Source organism: Acomys minous, assembly GCF_964271855.1.
Source record: "Acomys minous genome assembly, chromosome: 8".
Lineage (NCBI taxonomy): Eukaryota > Metazoa > Chordata > Mammalia > Rodentia > Muridae > Acomys > Acomys minous.
In genome coordinates this window covers 69,058,164-69,079,002 of record NC_140489.1, presented here as the reverse complement: position 1 = coordinate 69,079,002, position 20,839 = coordinate 69,058,164, and the positions used below count along the sequence as shown (strand labels likewise).

The 20,839-nt window shown below is 40.3% G+C and overlaps 1 protein-coding gene across 4 annotated transcripts in view; it reads right to left on the bottom strand.

The window, feature by feature from the left end:
* The window catches only part of STXBP6 (syntaxin binding protein 6), a 236,075-nt gene that overhangs the window by 75,794 nt on the left and 139,442 nt on the right, over positions 1–20,839 (bottom strand). The gene's annotated exons all lie outside the window — the stretch shown is intronic.

Here is a 20,839-nt window from a genome sequence, read left to right as displayed (position 1 = left end):
CTGGTCTCGTTTCCTGGCTTTAACACAAAGACACTATTATTTTCTTGAAAAGGAAATTATTCCAGCATCCCTGGCCAGGTTCTGACAATTCCTGTTTGCCTCAATCCTCTTCCTCCCCTTGAGAGGATTGAGACTTATGGCTGACATTGACAGCTCACGGGGCTTGCACAGCATTGTCCCTCTGTTTAAACTGTGAGGAGAGTGCTTCCGAGCAAGAGCAGTTGGCATCATGTAACCAAAGAGCTCCTCCCATTAACAACCCAGCTGCAGGGCAGGTTCATTTCCTTTTAAAACATAAGGCAAAAGCCTCAACTTGGTAATTGGGCATTTAATTGGGTATGTGGAAGTACTTACTGGATTTAAGAGCTTCAACAGGTAATGTTTGAGAACTTAAAAATTAGAGAGGTGATGACTTGGATGCAGATGGAAAGCCACTGAATTCTGGCACTAGTTTAATACACCATGTGTCAGGTGTTGAGCAGATGTTGAGCTTTCTTAAATTTCCTTCCATGTCAGAGGTCAAAACGTTTTACTTTTCAGTTTGGTATTTCGGAAAAGTACTCCACTCAATGCTCAATTGTTCAGGTAACAGTTCTCAGTTTTCTACAAGGAGCAGCAGGTATGACCTTATTCAACACTGCAGAAAAGCAGCGATGAGTTCCCAGGAGTGCCTGTGCACACTGGCATCTGGCAGGCAGCTTGAAGTCTGTTCACTGAAAGGGATGGTTCCTCGTGATGACCCATTCCCAAATAGCTCAAAGCCACTTACAAATACAGCCAATACCCATGGAGTCCTTATTCTTTGTAAATCTTATTTTAGACAGGTAACGCATTTACATGATTAAAATGTAATATATTAAGGCACATGACTCCTGCATGTGTGTCCATCTTACTTAGCTGCTTCCCATCCTGTCTAACTTTACAGTTTCTCTATGTGAAAAATGACACACATGAACAGGCATTTGCGTTTGCGCTTGACACTAAAAGTGAAAGGTTTTACATGTTTTGAACAATATTGAATCTTGAAACCCTTTTGAGATTCATAGAAAGAGAAATTCTTAAGCTCTTTTTATTATCACATATTAATTATACAAATAATTGTGTTTACTATAGCATTTCAAACATGCTTTGGTCATAATCAACCTGAGTACTCTAACTTCTCTCTCCTCCAGCTTCCTTTCATCCCCTTTGTCCTCCAATACCCAACCTCTTTGCCTTCAATTTTTTATGATCCTTTTTCTCTCTTAGACTCCATGTGAGCGAAAAAGCTGTACTCGTCCAAGTCTGGCTTATTTTACCCATCTCATGATAAGATCTTTATTTTCACACATCTTCCTGAAAATGAAATAAAATTTCCTTTTTACAGCTAAGCAATACTTCACATTTTTTTCACCTGGTCATCTACAGATGGCACACAGGCTGATTCCATGATTTGGCTATTGTAAATAAATAGATAAGCACTGTGTACAGGTACTGTCTGTTGTAATCTTTCTTTTTACAGCTCAGTACTACCTACTCAGTACTAAGTCTGTGCCATGGAGTATTCAGCCAGCCTCCCCCACTGCTGAATAGTGAGTTCCTATTGATCATCAGTAATGCTACAACAAATAATCCTGCAAGCATACCTCAAGAATGTTCCAGAACTAGATGGCGTTGCTGTGTCGATGAACAAGTGCACAAGAAATTTTAACATATGTTGTCATCAGCTTTCCATTGGCAGGTGGCACTGTGTTCTCCCACTGGAAATCTATGTCTATTTTCTCACACTCATGTGGGAACATTGCATGGTGAAATGATAAACCAAGAGATAAAAAAATGATACCACCATGTATTTTAATTCTGCCTTTGTCTAACTATTGACAGATCTTTCATAGGTTTAGGGACCATTTGTACTTCATATGTTTTTCCATTTTTCCTTATCATGATAATCATCTTTTCTTATTTATTTGTGACATGAACTCTGTGACATGACCATCCTACAGCATTTGGCTTTTGACCATAATGTTGGATTCTCTAGCATTTTAGTGTTTATGCTGTTTAATACTCTTAAAAAATAGCATTTTATGGCTTCAAGATTTTTCAGCCAGCCAGGAAGTCATTTCTTATCCTAACCCCTTTCTATGTGTTTTTAATGTGTAGCTACTGCATCTATTGGGAATAATTACAGGCAATTGATGACTGCTGAGAGTGAGAGTTAGCCTCCCCCAGAGATGAACCTCCCAGTTGGCTGGCCAATACAAAGTGTCCCTGGAACCACATACTCACAAGAACAAAAATGGACTGGGCAGGTTGTATCATCCATGTACACACATATAAATACTTACATATATACTCACATACATATGTAATAAGAATAATCAGGGAAGAAGAAGCTACCAATCTAAGACAAGGGTGGGCATGAAATAAATTGGGGGGAGAAGTATGGGAGGGGATAGAGGGAGAAAGTGGAAGGAGAAAAGAGATGCAATTGTGCTTTGTAAAATTAATTGATTAATTAATTAATTAATTTATTAACTTTATATCCCAAATCAGTTTTCCCCTCCCTCCTCTCCTTTCAGCAACCCCCCTCACCTCCTTCACACTCACTCCTCCCCACTTTCTCTTTAGAAAATGGGAGGCCTCACATGTGTGTCAAACAGCCCTGGCATATCAAGTTGCAAAAAGACTAGGAACATTTTCTCTTATTGGGGATAGATGAGTCAGCCCAGTAGGGGAAAGGGATCCAAAGGGCAGTCAACAGAGTCAGAGAAGAACCCTGTTCCCACTGTTAGGAGTCCTACATGAAGACCAAGCTGCACAGCTGTAACTATGTCCAAAGGGCATATGTCCCATGTGTGCTTTGTGGTTGGTGGTTCCGTCTCTGGGTGAGCTGATTCTGTAGGTTTTCTTGTGGTGTCCTTGATGCACCCTGCCTCTTATAATCTTTCCTCTACCTCTTCCATAGTATTCACCAAGCTCTGCCTAATGTTTGTCTGTGGACCCCTGCATCTGTTTCCATCAGTTGCTAGGTGATTATGCTAGCCTCCTTCTGCAAGTGTAATAGGCAATGGAAACTCCCAGGAATCTATGAGGGTGAACCTAGCTAAGACTCCTAGCAATGAGGTATATGGAGCCTGGACTGTCCATCTCCTGTAATGAAGCAAGACCTCCAGTGGAGGGATGGGACACAAACCCAACCATAAAACCTTCAACTTACAAATTGTTCTGCCTACAAGATGTTCAGGGATAAAGAAGAAGCAGAGATTGAGGAAGTAGCCAACCAATGACTGGTCAACTTGTGATCCATGCCAGGAGTGAGAGCCCACCCCTGACGCTGTTAACGATGCAATTGCATTTTAATAAATGTTAAAAAAAAATTTGATACAAAGAATTAATTCCACTACCTTCCAGATGACAACTGTTTCTGTATTATTTACTAACACTTCAACATTGTCTCACAGACTTGAGACACTACCTCTAGCACACAACAGTCTCAGTCTCTCCATTCATTCCTGTTGAATCGAAGATTCAATCTCAGCAGATAGCTGATCCTCAGCTGAGAGTAAACAGAAATTAAAGTACCTAATGACCTCTTCTGAAATTAACTTCTCAAAACATTTGTCAGGATCTTTAACCACAAGACACTTCTTACTACTGGCCTCTTTCCCACTCAAACTCAAAAATTTCTTTTTTCCCTTAGAGGTGTGCGCAGTGTTAATGTGAACAACACAAAATAGGAAGGGACTGATGGGAAGAACTGCCCTGCGCATGGTCACTCTCAATGCAGTGAAACTGTGGGCAAGAAAAGACGATTATGAAAACACAAAGTGCTTAATGTCCTCATTGCACAGTATTTGGTACAAACAACCATGTGACTCAGATGTAATGAAACTAGCAGTTTTATGAAATGAAATGTATAAACCAGAAAAAGAAACAAAACAAGACACAACAAACAGCCATTAATCAAGAAAATAAACAACCATCAGTCATTCCTGTTGGTAGGAATATAAATAGGTCCCCCCAACTGTGAAAAGCATAATGATTTTTTTTTTCAAAAACTAATCTTATGGCTATAATATTGCACAGTTATATCACTGCTGGGAGCAGACCCCCAGGATCCAAAGTCAGCAAAGATGAATATGCACAGATGTTTATCATGACACTATAGAAAATAGCCAAGTTTTGGAATTCACCTAGGTGCTCAGCAGTGGGGTAAAGGGATGATGGAAAACACAACAGAGCTTTCTTCAGCTAAAGAATGACACTATGTTCTTTATAGGAAAATGGGACAACGGTAGGTCATCAAGTAACATGAAATAAGACTCAGAAAGTCATGTTTCCTCTCACACGTACAATGTGGCAGGGCAGGGAGACAGGAAAAAGGGGAAACAATTAGGGAACAAGAGGAGCAGGAGGGAAAGAAAGGAGACAAGGAGGATAATGGCGGGTGAATGTAACCAGAGAAGGTTATATGGCCACATGAGACTATCAGAGTAAAGCACATTATTTTTGTAACTAATAGACACAAATAATATACATTAGAAAATTCAATAGCAATTTATACCACATAAATGATACCACTGAAAACAGCTGTATTTTAAAGAGAAGTAAATTTTGATTGACTGAGCTTCTCATCCCCATTAAATTATAATAAGTACTATTTAAAAAACAATATGCCATACAAATATGGCCATTTGTGTGTTGTCCTTTTTCTCACATATGTGTTCATTATATAAGCAAAGAACTGCCAGCGGAGTCTCCTTCTTTACAGAAAGAACAAGAAAGAAACAGCACAAGTCATTCTGACCCCTAATGCCTTTCTTGTAATCTGTTTGATACTGGAATAAATACTTAGTATTAAGACATTATTGATCTAAGAATAAAACCAAGACATTTGCCTCCTGGGGCCCAGGCTGGCTCTCTGCTCAGGACCCGTGCTTCTTCTCGCTCAGACCCTATGGTCTCACTTGGTCTACCTTTACTTTCTTGCTTGCATCCAAGATAACTGACTTGGTTTGCTTGATGACATTATATTATGACCCGTTATTTTCAGAAGGGGTAAGGATAAAAGGAGAGGGACTACACCAACAGTGTAACACAATTTATTGTTTTCTTCCAGCCTTTGCAACGTTTCTTTCTTCTCCACAAAGCCCTTCTTTCCTAGGCTTCAGCAGCACTGAACCCGATACAAGGTGGATACTAGCAGACAGAACTGACCTTGTGAACAACAACAAAACAACAACAACAACAACAACAACAGCTCAGGTAGACAGAATATTACTGGGCAGTGTCCTATGGTGCTCAGTTAGGTATTAGCAGCCACCTGCTGTACACTTACCACTGATATGGGAACAAACCTTGGGTGTCATATTTCTTGTTCTTTTCATTTGCTTGGTGCTCTCTCTCCCTCCCTTCCTCTCTCTCTCTCTCTCTCTCTCTCTCTCTCTCTCTCTCTCTCTCTCTCTCTCCATCTATTGAGCAGTGAACCACCCCTACCAGAAGGCTTGACAGCTGTGTATTCTGAGTAGAGTCTGGGTACAGCTGTGAGTGAAAAGCTACCTGACTGGCAATCACAGCTTCACCCAATCATACTCTAACTTAACTTGTGCTACAATGTGCTGGGAAAACAAACCAGACGTTACTTATTATATTGTTCACAATGGTCCCCAGAGAAGCGAGAAACTCTCCTTAGTTAGGCAGCTGTATGAGAGTTAATTCTGGCACCATTCCAGCCCCCACCCCCTTTCTCCTGTCTCCCTCCCGCTTCCTCCTCCTCCTAAGAGACAAAACAGGCAGGGGTGGAGGGAGCAAGAGAAGCAAGAGATAGGATCAAAGATTTCTAAACTTTCTCAGAGAATGTAAAATCTACTGAAATCTTTTGGAGCCACGCTGGTATTTAGTTCACTACCATAGGATACATCCATACGATGTCCATAGCCACGGGTATGACTGAGGCTTAGCACAGCAAAGGATACAGAGAGGAAAAAGTTCTTTGTGCAGATGAGAAATGTGTTGGAAGCAGTAACAAGGGACCTAAGGGTGTGAGCCACTGCTCCTCAGAATGCGGTGCTGGGGATTTGAGATAGGAATACACAATGAAAAGTAATGGGGAGATAGGAACAAACACTTGGAATCATCTCAGCTCATACCTAGAGGGAAGATGCCTATTAAAAGTCATCAAATATGAAACACTGGGCTGTGCATGGCTCTATGATATAGACATGTCATGTGCCAATGATTATGACACATCTTATTCTCTTTGCCACAGTACTCAGAAGAAAAGAAAGGGGGTCGGGGACAGCTGGAGGGCAGAGAAGCTGGCTGAGCTGATGGCACTGTGGGACAGTGCTGACTTCTGAAAGGTTAAGAGTCACATTTCATAGGGCTTTCTGAATTTTTCTTGAATGTTTTTTTAAAGATTTATTTATTTATTATTTTTAAATTTTTATTTATTTATTGTTATTAGTTGTATATGATCATTTCTAGCTCAATCCATTTGTCCACAAGAGTGCTTTATCTACAGAAGAGGATATCAGATCACATTATAGATGGTTGTGAGCCACCATGTGGTTATTGGGAATTGAACACAGGACCTCCGGAAGAGTAGGCAGAGTTCTTAACTACTGAGCCATTTCTCCAGCCCAGATTTATTTATTATTTATACAATATTCTACCCGCTTGTCTGACTGCATGCCAGAACGGGGCAACAGATCTCAATATGGACAGCTGTGAGCCACCATGTGGTTGCTGAGAATTGAACTCAGGACCTTTGGAAGAACAGACAGCCCTCTTAACCTCTGAGCCATCTCTCCAGCCCCTTGAATGTCCTTTTTCACTGCCTCAGTATCTATACCACAAGGGTCCTGTGCAGATGTGACCACATCATTTCAGACATTGTCTCTGCTGTCTTCCCAGTCCCATCCATGTTTTCTTCTACAGACTGTACTTTGCAGGTGATGTTGCATAGCCTTCTGGGTTTTTCTGTAAATATAATAGATGCAGTTCTGGGAGTGACAGGGGCAGGTTGCACTGTGCTCAGTGCTTGTAGGCTACAAGCTCAAGGGTAAAACTCAAAGACACCATTCTGAATACCTTTCTTGAGTCTCTTCTGGCTTTCTGAATGTTCCCAGCTTCCTTAGGTTGTGGTGGGTGGCCAGAGCTCCAGCCAGCAGATGCAGTTTACATTGGAACAGTCTTTCAGTTACAGGAGAAAAGAAAACGCCGTGTAGGGAGTGGACTTCAGAAAAGAACACAACTCAATGTTTGAGACACATTCAAAACATCTTGAAAGAGACATTAACTTCACAGGGGGAAAACACTTGAAATAAAACAAACATTAAGGATGAGAAATATAAAACAAGGCAAATGCCACTCACAAATTCAGAACATCCAAAGACAAAAACAGGGTTGGCCAGCGGTGTCCATAGATAGCTACCAATGACAGGAAGTGGCTGAGCTGTAGTGGAGTTTACTAAAATGCCATGGAAACAGGAGCATAGACTAGGATGTCACACAGCACTGTTCTCAGAAAGGACAGGGAGGTGTTTTGTTGTTACAGTTTGATTGCTTTCAGATAAGGACTTGTTACATTGCCTAGGCTGGCCTCCAATTCATAATCCTATATTACCTCCTGAGTAGAGTCCTGGGATTACAGGGTGACCATGCCTGGCAGAGATGCATTTTTCAAAGTGGGTAACTTGAGTGGCTGGCATCTGCGGGGCAGCATAACTTAAATGACAGGAGCAGACAGAATTCTGTGCAGCTTGAGAAATGCGGGGAAAGAGGATTCATGGCTGACTGGATGATGCTGTATAGGGAGGACATCTGTGTAACTTCATCGGAGTATCCACCCCAGCTTGCTGGAAATTAGATGCAAAAGGCAGACAGCTGTGAGAATCTGGATGTTTCCTCCATCCTGCATTGTGGATGCAGGAATTATTTCAGCCTTTCAAGGCAAGCTCCTATGTAATACCTATCCTCCTTCTGGTCGGGGGAGATGCTGAGTTTATTAATCAAGATGCCTGAGCCTTGTGGGCAAAATTGTTCAGGAACCTCTCACAGTCGGCAACGGGAGAATCGTGACCTGTGCATCTCTAGAACTCTCCCGTGTGTGTGTGTCAGGCCTGCAGCACGTGCTCTGCTCTGTTTCACATGCCTCAGTGGTGTCGTATATAGGTTTCCCCTTCTGGTTCCTCACACTGCCGCTAGTCACGCTTAATGCAACTTCAAACAGAGAAGAAGCAAAGCCTTTCCCTCAGCTTCCTGATCAGCTGTAGGCTGCCAGGACACCACACAGTCATTTGTTCATAGAGTCAGTAAGTGTTCTTTCCTGAGGACATATAAATGAATAACTGTTTCCAAAAAGAAGGAATTGGTCAAATGGTCAGCAGTATTTTCATACAACTGAATATTATGAACCAATGACAATGATAAAAATACAGTGACATGGAAAGACGGTCAGGGGCTTAAGATGCTGTGTGTCTCCCTTATACCATACAACTGTATGACACACTGTGTACATTTCCCTTATCCTAGAAAAGCCATGCACTTTACTGTGTATGACTATATCCTATGTGTTCTTCTGCATAGTGCTTCTCTTAACTTCATGAAGTTTCTATGAGCACATGTTCTTAAGAAATAATTATGGTACAAAAGGACCCTATTAGGAAATTGGTTAGGTTTTCATTGGTTTTATGGAGTGCACACACAGAATCTGTTACAAAACAGAAAAGAATTATATTCTTGAAAATGGATGTATGCGTGAGGCTATTTTTTAATCCAAGAAATTGTAAGATTGATGCCAAAATAGAGAAAAGAGATATTTTATTAAAATGTTTTCTTGGAACAACAGGAAGAAATGATTATGGGAGGCAGAGGCAGGGAGATCTCTATGAGTTCAAGGACAGCCTGGTCTACAACAATATTTCAGGACAGCCAGGACTATTACACAGAGAAATCCTGTCATGAAAAACCATTTTAAAAAAGAGAGAAATAATTAACTCTCTAGTATAGAATATGTGGATATTTATGAAAAAAAATGTATCTATTCAGATGCCTTACTAATAAAGTACACACTGTATTTGGGTTTCCTTAGTTACTATGTCTTTGCTATTGTAGGATCCCATTAAGCACATTAATATTTTAATAATAGAAAATAGACTGTTAAGAAATTGTCATAGAGGGAATAATAAAAATTTACATCATTGATAGAAGAGCATCCACGAGTGGTTGCAAGCACTGAGAGGTTTGTTTTTAAGTGAACTGTCTAGACAGGTGACCCCTATTTCCTATGGTTCTCAGGTGGAATGTTTTTAAAGCCTGCTATTAGAAGTGAAAAACTACCAAAGATTCAGCTTATTGCAGAAAATGGTGTGCTGCACTCACTGTCCTGAGTTAGTGGTTAGAGAGTTCATTGTGCTGCTGAGAACTGTGTCTGAGCTGGCTTAGTGACCAACTGTTTGTTCTTCTCTGCACTGTCTAACCCCCTGAATTCTTCCACAGCTAATGGAAATATCAGATGACCCCTCTCCACAGAGAATCGTTTATAAAAATGATTTGAGTCAGAACTTTTGCTACAGCACAGGCTTTTAAATAATTGGCAAGCGAAAGGACACAACGCTGTGCTGAGAACAAAACACACCCAAAGGCTTCTTTCCCTGAAGGCTGCTTTCCCATGCCTTTCAAAAGAAACCTGAAAATCAAGCTTTAGGATGTGACTGTCTAGATATCTTTGCAAAAGGGGCTCATTTTTTTTTTCAGAAGAGGAAGAAGGATGAAATACGCCATGAGATTCAATGGATTCATGTCCATTGACCACTTACTTTCTGCAAGGTGGGGCTGGTTACAGACCAACCTAATCTGTAAAAGTAGGGAAAAAAACCCATAATAATGTCATTATGAAGCCGGGCGTGGTGGCGCACGCCTTTAATCCCAGCACTCGGGAGGCAGAGGTGGGCGGATCACTGTGTGTTCAAGGCCAGCCTGGTCTACAAAGTGAGTCCAGGATGGCCAAGGCTACACAGAGAGACCCTGTCTCAAAAAGCCAAAAAAATAAATAAATAAATAAATAAAAATAAAATAATGTCATTATGCTCAATCTCACTTACATCTATAATCAAAATGTTAATAAAATTGAGGGAAAAATCACCCAAAGAACAGCTGCAAACAGTATCTAATTCCCATATTTCATTCATAGGAGAAATTTGGAACAGAAAATATCAATAGCTCCATTTCTGAACTAACAAATTGTCATTTAAAAATTTTTTATTAATTAAATATTTTTTGTTTTTTACATAAACCTTTATGCTATTACATATATATACAATAAACTACCAATAGCAAGAAGAACCATGACACAATCAGGAATTATATAAATGTTACATTCTTAGTGTTTTGGCTTTTTGTATTTGACAGCCTTGAAGAAAATGGCACAGTGAAGGATTCTATTTTGATTAGTTTCCCTATGAACAACAATTCTGAAATAGCTGTTCCACCAGAGCAACAACAACAACAAACTGAGAACTTTCCCTAACTCAGCCAAGAGTCAAAGATGGCCCTGTAGCTTTCCTTAAGTACCTGTTAGATGCTTCAGCCTCAAAGGATCCCAAAGTGCAGTTGTCCAAAACCTGCATGTGTTACTGAGGCATGCAGATGTGTAGTATCTGATACTAATACAACCACTTACTTTCCCAGTGTTGCTTCTTGAAGGCACACTCAAAATACCAAATCTGAAAGCCCATGACTGAGCCTTGAAGTGGCTTCTGCCTTTCTGTGGAAAGTGACATCACAGAAGTAGAGAAGCTGCTTTTCCTGCCTGGTACTACTATGCAAAAATAATTGCACAGGACTAAGTGGTGTGGTTCACTGGGAACACTGAGACATTTGAACCCAGTCCTCACTAAGCTGCTGTTTACCAGTATAAATACACTTCGCTTTCTCTCCAGTTCACATGTTGCCCGTCTCCCTGACTGCTTTAGTTAGGGTAGTTTCTCCTTCAGAACACAACTGTCTGATGAATATTTTAAAAATAAACTGATGAGTCATTTACTTCCCTGCATGGTTCAGAATTAATAAATGATATAAAGGAAGCTTGTGGTACAAGCCTGAAATCCCAGCGTTTCAGAGATTGAAACAGGATGAAGGTAAGAGAGAGTCTGTCTTCAGAGATGAAAGCAGAGGAGAGGAAAAGGAGAGGAAGAGGGACAGATGCAGAGATGAAGGAATTGTTATGTATGTTTTTATATGACATGGACGTTGTTCTCAATGGATGCAGTCTGTACAATGCTATTGCAGATCTTAATTTGGAGTCAGGCAGATCCAGCTGCAAGCAGCTTTTTAATTCTTGTCTACATGATTTCAGTTGAAACACTTATAGCTCAGCATTGTTATGCATAATAGAATAATAATATTCACCAAAAATTCACATAATTTTAAAGAGCAGCAATAATGTACTTTGTGATTGTTAGTAGAGGGAATAGCATACAGTAAGTACTCAATAAATGCTGCTTATCTTAATAAATATCATCTTTGAGGAACTTTTGATATCTAGAACTCATCAATAATTCATACTGGGTATTTAATTTTATTCTGGAATTTGTTGGCATGAGGCATTCGGTGAAAAGCTAATGATGCTATTCACCTTCCTAAGTTGACATTTCACATTAGCTGTTAAGATTTAGCTCTTTTCCCACAGTTCACACAGTCTGGACTTACACAGGACACTACCGTTCTCTAACAATTTATTTTTTTGTCACATGGCTTTTAGCTATTTTAGGATTTAAAAAATATACATAAAGCAATTTTAATGACTTTCTAGAACTGTTAATGTGCTTGTTATACCAGCATGGGTGTCACCGTGCAATCTTGAGATATAAAACAAAAGGCGGTCATGATCATAGCACCATGAGGCAGCCAAGCTAGTGTATTTGGTGAGTGCCAGGCTAGCAAAAAACCTTATCTCAGTGCAAAACGTTGATGGTGCCTCTGGAATAACGTGTAAAGTTGTCCTCTGGCCTCCTGGTCCGTCTGCATACATTCCACCCGAAGCCCACCACTTACACTAGTGAATACATAAACTTGCATTATAGGTGAAGTTTGCTAACAGTCAAACTCTGGTTTTTTGTTTGTTTTCTTTTTTTGTGTATAGGTATTCTGTCTGCATGTTATGTCTGTACTTCGTGTGCATGCAGTATCCACAGAGGCCATGCAAGGGCATTAAAAACCCTTGAACTGGAGTGGGAGTCAGTTGTTAGATACTATATACTAGACCCAGGTCCTCTGGAAGAGAAGCCATTGTTTTTAAGCACTTAATTATCTCTCTGCACCCACAGGTAGGGGCATCCCTTAGCATCTGTGGGAGACAATCCAGGAACACCCGAAACTGAGATAAGCAGATGCTGATTTAGTCTTCTGCATGAAGGGCCAGAGTGTCTGTGCATAAGCACATCCTCCCATAAAGCTCGGGTGACCTCCACATGGCTTGTGACTCTCTCTACAACACAAAAGCTGTTCAAGTAGGTCTCACACTGTCTTCTTCACAAAGTCAAAGGAAAGACCATATACACTAAGCATATACTCAATATGCTTTGCAGATTTCAATCTGAGGGTGTGGAATCCACAGATGAGGAGACAGGACACAGAGGGGCCCAAGGTACAGAGCCATGCTGTCTCACAGAGGCTGACAAACACTGCTGAAAACACAAAACCTCTTTAGCTCTGCTTCTAGACAACTAACATAGACCAAAGGCTGCCTGCTAACTTCTGCCCCACCCCAACTAACATCATAGCTGAGAGCATGGATGAACACATATTTGGACAGGAAAAGTCTTTTGTTTCTACATATCTATGAGCTCTTTACAGTTAAGGCCTCTGTGCGCACATGCCACACACATGCTTTGGTGCTTTACTTATTTTGTTATTATTATTATTATTTTAAGCACAATCCCCTCAATATCGACGAACTCCTAAGCCTGGTAATTTAAAAAAAATCACTAGAAATTAGATAATTTCAAATTAAAAACGAACATTATATTTTGGGTAATATGAGCTCATTAATTCTTTCCTATTGCCATCACCCAATTTTAACATCTCTCCTTATAGCAAAAGGAAGACAGCATTTTTTAAAAGAGGAAATTCACTTTGTTCATCGCTCCTTCCTAAAAATCTATATTTGGATTCAATAGCCAGTGGACTGAAACATTAATGGGGCTTTCCACTGAGCCATTAGCCTTTTTCTTTCTGTTTTGCAAACAGGGCTTATTAAATCTTTGCTGGAGGCACTAGAGAGATGAAGAATACTGAGAATGTGCTGATGTGAAAGCTTTCACAGAACTCAAGCAAATCATTTCTGATTTGCCATAATTCCACAACGAGAACCGCCAAGATGCATGCCGCTTGGATGGCAAATAGAACCCGGTGCCCGGAAACAGAAGCCCACCCTCGGCCGTCACGGGGAAGCCACCGCAAACACTTCTCATGCAGTACTTCCCAGTCAGTGTGAAGGACAGATCTTTGTGCTAAAACAGCTTACAGCCACCCTCCTCGCAGGACCAGAAATACATGAATGCATATTTTAGGATACCCTGAATTTCTTTCTTTTAGCTATCCCCTATTCTATTTTAAGCATAGAAACACACATGTAGCTAATTTTAATAATATATAGCTTACAGATTTATATCATATCGTCAAGTTGAATAATTAATCAGGTAAAGATGTTGAAAGCAAAACCAGCTGGGCGTGGTGGCGCACATCTTTAATTCCAGCACTTGGGAGGCAGAGGTAGGTGGATTGCTATGAGTTAGAGGCCAGCCTAGTCTTCAAAATGAGTCCAGGAAAGGCAAGACTACACAAAGAAACTCTTTCTAAAAAAAAAAAGAAAAGAAAAGAAAGAAAGAAAGAAAGAAAGGAAAAAGAAAAAAGAAATGAAAGAAAGCAAACACAATATAGTAGCCTCATAATTTACATAAAATCAGCCAGCCAACTCTGTGTCACACACACACACACACACACACACACACACACACACACACACACACACACTTTTTTAGTAAGTTCTCGTAAGCATGATGAAAATGACAACAGAAATACTGTTTTCAAGACATGCACGCAAGCACACTTAAAACAAATACTATCCTGGCTAGTTTTATGTCAGCTTGAGTCATCCAAAAGGAGGAAATACCTAGGAGGAGAGGAGGAAAGGGACTACAATCGAGCTGTAAAGTGAATATATAAATTAAAACTAAATTTAAAACATCAAAATAGAAAAGAAATGAAAAAATATTTCCGTAAGATCCAGCTGTAAGTCAGACATGGTAGTGCATGCCTTTAATCCCAACACTCAGGGAGGCAGAAGCAAGTGGATCTCTGGGCCAGCCTGGTCTACAAAGTGAGTCCAGGACATTCAAGACCACACAAAGAAACTTTGTAGGGGGAAGAAAACAAAAGGATTCTGTTGCAGGACCAGCCTGTAAAGCATTTTTAATATATTTTATTTATTTATTCATATTACATCTCAATTGTTATCCTATCCCTTGTATCCTCCCATTCCTCCCTCCCTGCCATTTTCCCCTTATTCCCTTCCTCCTATGACTAGAAGAATGGATAAAGAAACTGTGGTACATTTATACTATGGAATACTACTCAGCTATTAAAAACAAGGAATTCCAAAAATTTGTGGACAAATGGATTGAACTGGAAATGATCATAATGAGTGAGTTCATCCAGAAGCAGAAAGAGTCAAATGGTATATACTCACTTATATCTGGACACTAGCCCAAGAGGTATGTCCCATGAATGTCTTCACTTATCAGGAAAGTGGGACAGAGGGGAGGATATCCTATTGGGACTCTAGTATGGGAGAATTATGGAAGAATGGAGAAATAGAAGGACCCAGAGGGTCCTAGAAACCTCCAAGAAGAACATTATGATGGGCGGATCTGGGCCCAGGGGTCCTGCTCAAACTATGGCACCAGCCAAGGACAATACATGCAGTAAACTTTGAACCCCTACTCAGATCTACCCAATGGATAGGACATTATTCACAGTTGAGTGGAGAGTGGGATTTGACTTTCACATGAACTCTGATGCCCCATATTTGACCACGTCCCCTGGATGGAGATGCCTGGTGGCACTCAGAGGAAGGATATCAGTCTACCAAGAAGAGACTTGATACCCTGTGAAGCATTTTTTAAATTAGTCATTGAGTGGGGAGGGGAGCGCCCAGCCCATTGTGGGTGGTGCTATTCCTGGGCTGGGAGTCCCGGGCTCTATAAGAAATCAGGGTGAGGGCTACTTTTCTAGAGGTCCTGAGTTCAATTCCCAGCAACCATATGGTGGCTCACAACCATCAATAATGTGATCTGATGCCCTCTTCTGCAGATAAAGCACTCATATTAAATAAATAAATAAGTAAAAAAGAGAAAGCTGAGCAAGCCTAGATGAGGAAGCCAGTAACAGCATTTCCCCATGGCCTCTCCATCGGTTCCTGTCTCCTGCTCTGTTTAAGTTCATGTACTGGCTTCCTTCAGTGAGTGACTACAATGTGGAAATGTAAGCCAGATAAATCCTTTCCTCCCAACTTGATTTTAGGTCATGATGTTTCACGGTAGCAAGAGAAACCCCAATGAAGACAAATACAACACTAACAAGACTTCTCAACCTAGAGAGCACACAGACAGGTTGTTAGTGGCCCACGCTGAAAACCTAGAAAGCTGGAACCTAAGCTGAGCACATGGAAAATTCAAAGCAAGACAAAAACCAACAGTACACCAGCAAAGGACTCCTCAACACTTCTCAGTGTTCTCAGGCATCTTAGTGAGCTAAGATAGGACAAATCACTGAAAGTCTGCTCGAGATGCATTTAGATGGCAGTTCCCCGCCCTTCCAGCCCTCTCTTGCATTGGAGGCAGTTTAAGGCAAGAGTAACACTATTTTCTACCTTGGGCTGTGCTTAGACTTCCTGCTTTCCCTACTGGCCGCAGCTTCTAGGACTCTGGCAGGTAACCCAAAGCCTGTGTTTTTATAGGTAGAAGGTTAGGAAGGCCTCCTACCCTTGAACAGCAGAGAATCATAAAGATATTGATATCTGTGTCTCCATTTGAAAGCAGAGGTGGATGAATCACTTCCTAGTGGAGCTGGCAGGGCATGCCATGGAAGAGTGTGCCCAGACTCTTCAGCTTCTAAGACCCTGCACAGCCAAGCATCTCTGAGCTTTGATTCCTAGATAAAATCACAGAACCAAACATGTCAACTAAAACTACAGAGAACAAGGGCTAGTAGGGAGAATGAAACATTTAAAAATCTAGCATTAATACTGTCAGAAAGAAAGATGAAGATGACCTCTTTGTAAACCAATAAGATATGTAACACGTATCCTTACATATGTATTGTGGACACAAAATTCATATGTACCCTTACTTATGAATTCTGAACACACAATTTACTCAAGTATAGAGATAAATTAATGTTTCTTCTCTCTCTGATAGAGTTGGAAGACAGAAAGAAAAGAAGAAATTAGAGTAATAATCCCCACACGTTTCATAAATCAGGGCCCTTTGCAGTGAAAACAATCCATAGTTTTTAGGCGACATTTTTTTAAATGTTAAATGACATAATCTCCAGCAAGGCCGAACAGACACACTGCAACCCCAAAGCCATACCAGAGCATTATTCCCAGGAAGGCCTATGACGAGACTGACTCCCCTGAAGTAGGCATTGCTGTGGTCACTGCCAACTCCGGAAGTGAAGTGTGCTTTCCTTGCCAAAAGCAGAGTGAGAGCTGTTGCTGCTGGCCCTGAAGCTGGGCTGCACCTGCCACAGTCCCTGTGGCATGCAGCCTATTGCCTTTCACAGAGCCATTCAGTGGCTCCACACTCTGATGCCTTAAAATGCTGCTCCAAGAAATGGCTTCCACTACCATCCTTGCTAAAGAATGAGTCCCTGTGCCTATGAATCTGAATAATGTCTAGAGCATGAGCTGTAAAACAGCTTCCAGCCTCAGTGGTACCCAATGGTAAAGTAAAAGACAGCCGCAGTGTATGTGAGATAACTGAGCATGTGTGTGGTCAAAGGATCACCCATACCCAAATAATGAAGTGTCAGAATAAGGAACACACTCATAGAAAGAACACTGCGCTGGCTGTGCTGCATGTGCCTATCACCTCAGACCTTTGCAGGTGGAGTCTTGAAGAATTGTAAGTTTGAGGGCACCCTGGGCTATATAGCAAGATCCTGGAGAAGGGGGAGGGGAAAGGGGAAGCGAAGGAGAGGGAGAAATGGGGACGGGGAGATGGGGAGGGAGGAACAAAGAGAGAGTGTGTGTTAGGTAGAGAGGGTTCATGGATTGAAACTGATTCAAGCAAACTGAAAGAAACAGAAGAGTGCTAGAGGGCCCATAAGCCACAGTACAGGAGATGGAAAGAGGACCTAAAATCACATTACCATAAATCTGCAGGACACAAGGGATAGGCAAATCTTAGAAGCTTTCTAACTGGAGAAATATAAGTCATAAAGAGAAGCTTAAGAATTAGTATTCTTTGGGGTTTCCCAACAAGCTGCACTAAAAACTAGGTTAGAAAAGGTCAGCAATTTCAAAGGAAACTTTGTTTCAGTGTGTTGCTTTGAAATAAATAGAAATGGGCTATAAAGGGAAATTCAGTGTGCTATAAATTCTAATTTGTCCCCTAGAAGTAGTACATGGGTGCTACTAGCTTTGGGGCTCGTTTTTGATTTTATTTACATTTGGCATGTTTATTTCCTTGATTCCACAACTGTTCAGGCTATTGGAGCAGTACCAAGTGCATTTCCAGGCTGGCCTGTTGTTTATGCTCAGACAAAACATCCTAGATCTTACTCTACCCTCATCGAGGACTTCACACACTCTCTCCCATGTGCAATCTGTTTCTTCCACTTCCTGCTTTTCTCTTGTTTAGTGATGTCTTCACACTCAAGGTATTCCCTAGGGAAGGGCGCAAAATATCTGAGCACAGGCATGGATTTCTTTAGAAAATCTTTATTTCTGGCTGGGGATTACAAATAAAATGAGTTTCCTAAGAAAACAATATGAGCTAAGAAAATATTCATATTCTTTGGCCTTGTGACTCTACCTTTGGGAAGCAAGCCTAAAGAAATGATATTTATTCAATGATTACTTAGAGTATGGCAAAACCATACACATGTCCCTTGCTCAACAATCTGCTAAAGATAAATATATCGAAAAGCATCTATTCAAAATCATATGAACAGTGAGATAACCTTTGATAAAATGCAGAGAATAAAGGGAAAATCTTTGCGGTTGTGCAGTAAGTGAACAGGTGAAAATTTTCTTAAAATGACATTTACAGAATGATTATGACTTGGTAAAAATAAGGTTCTTCTATGAATAGAAAGAAATCAAAGCATGATTTACATAAAATGTCCATATCTGAGTGTTGCACATGTTGATAATTAATTTTTTTCTGTTGACCAACTGACTTTTCCAAACTATCTTTACATATTAAAGTTAATTTTATTTCAGTAAAATTAAAGCATATTAATTAGAAAGTTAATGTGAATAGGTCATATTGTAATAACGCTAGAAGATACCTCTAAGGAAATCAGAAAGTTCAAATTAGCACAGATAATTCAGAGATAGCACACTCCGGAAACTTTTTGGAGCACCTACACTGTCCAAGAGAAATGAGAATGATGTTCTTCCCTTCCTGAAGTCTGATTACAGTTCTGTGAGTCAAATGACAGGTTATTACCATTTTACAATGGGCACTGAGTGCTGTCATCTTAGCAGGAATTTATTCTACCAGCCAACTCTTGGGTGGTGCTCTTAGACACTATGCTATACACCCTCTCACATCCCCTGAAGTGTACACTTGTTGAACACCATTATTGCCAGTGCTCACAAGGGAAGAGAAGCGCTGAAGAGCCTATGCGAATTACAAAATCCCACATGGTCAGAAATCCAATAGGTAAATAGGAGACCACAGTTTGCAAACTCAGAGCACAACTGAAATAGATGCAATTTATTTCTAAGCATGTCTTTTCTTTTTCCATCTCCGTAGGGCTTGTGTAAGGGAAATCCACACTTCTGAGTCTTATATCTCTGACACTTATAAACTACCAGATCTCAAGCTCTTTCTTCTGGGTTTCATCAAAGAGCTTGCCTCCACTAGGGTAAGGCCATGTCATCTGCCTGCCCCACTCAGTACCACCCCCTGCTCTGTAGAACAGAACACAGCAACAGAACACTGAACTACAGGAGAGCAGTGTTAGGAGTGGAAACCAAAGCCACACACTGGCTGCAGCAAGAAAGTGGGTTCTGTGGGTGCTTATTTTCGAATTCATTATGGAGTCCGAAGTAAAGTCCAGGCTTCCGTGTGAGATTTGATATAGACTCAAAGACCCTGATATCTGTTGGGAGAGAAATGTTGATAGCACTCTGTACCAAGTAGCAACTGGGCTAAGTAACAAGAGAAATTTCCACAAAACTATTATTTCCCTCAGCTGCTGTGATTCAGTCATGCCTGATGTTTTTAGCATGCTATTTAGAGGTTTCTGGACTGTCTTCCTGGGATTGAAAGACAAGAAAATGAAGTTTGTATCAGGCTGTGGCAATGACAGGGTCCAATGAGGTTGCCATAAAAATCATGAAGACAAATTGCCTGACAATGAAGCATTACCTATCCTATGAGGAGAGTACAATATCCGTCCACCCTAAAGGAACCAGATCCCAAACAGTCCACTTCTGGTTAAACGTTAGAAATAAATGGTGACCTACAACATCTAAAGCAGTGATGAAGGCAATAAAACTTGGGATGTATGCATAATTAGAGAAGGATGAATTCTGCTTACAACTACATAAACTGCATTACCCCAGGGCAGGACAGACTAAGTAGTGAAATTTACAGCTTGAATTTAAAAGCCTAACCTCAAAGCCGAGTCTCATTTTGGACTAAAAGGGAAAATATAAATAACTTATTTAACTGCCCACACTAGTTATGTTATTGTTTAACCTTTTTAAAAACATTAATAGGTAGAAATGCCATAAACATTATTTTCACGTGCAAAATATACCTTCTCAAATTTAGGCCCAGTTTAGACATATGTGCTCTTTTGAGATTAAAAACAGAAGAAGATGATGAGTATATTACTAAAACATACCTACCAGGATGTCAATAACAAATAGACAAAACAATAAAAATAAAAATAAAAAGTCATCCTACCAAAACAAACAAACATACAAAAGCAAGCACTGATTGTATCAAACTAAGGCTAGAGAATCCTGCACAAGTGGGCTACTTGCATATGGCTGGGAAGTACACTCTCAAATGATGCAAATACTTGAAATATAGCCTGCTGCTTCTGATAAAATTAAGTATACTATCACTAAGACAGTATAGTTTGTTTTATAGCCCAAGGAAAATGAGGATATAAGGCTAGAGAGGCTATGTTAGAATGTGTGGAGAAACTTACTAATGGTTCCAAACTTAAAATAACAAAAACTGATGAGAACAACAAATTATGACTTACCAGCTATAAAAAACAAAAGCAAAAACTCCACTCTCAAAAAAGACCCACCCATATTACAGGTAAGACATGGATGAGTCTCAAAAATGCACACAGAATGAAATAAATCAAGATTTGAAGGGTTTAATTTGCATTGTGTATCCATATTACATAAAGCTTGGCAAAGGCAGAGTTATCCCAACTGATAAAAATCAGGAGAGTGCTAATGGTTAAGGATAGGCACCACTGGATGGAAAGTGGAACACCTTGGGATGACGGAAATGTTGGATGTCTTGAACTGAGTAGTGTTTAAATATGGGTCTATACATGTAAAGTATCAACAAGCTATATATTTAAGTCTTGTGCC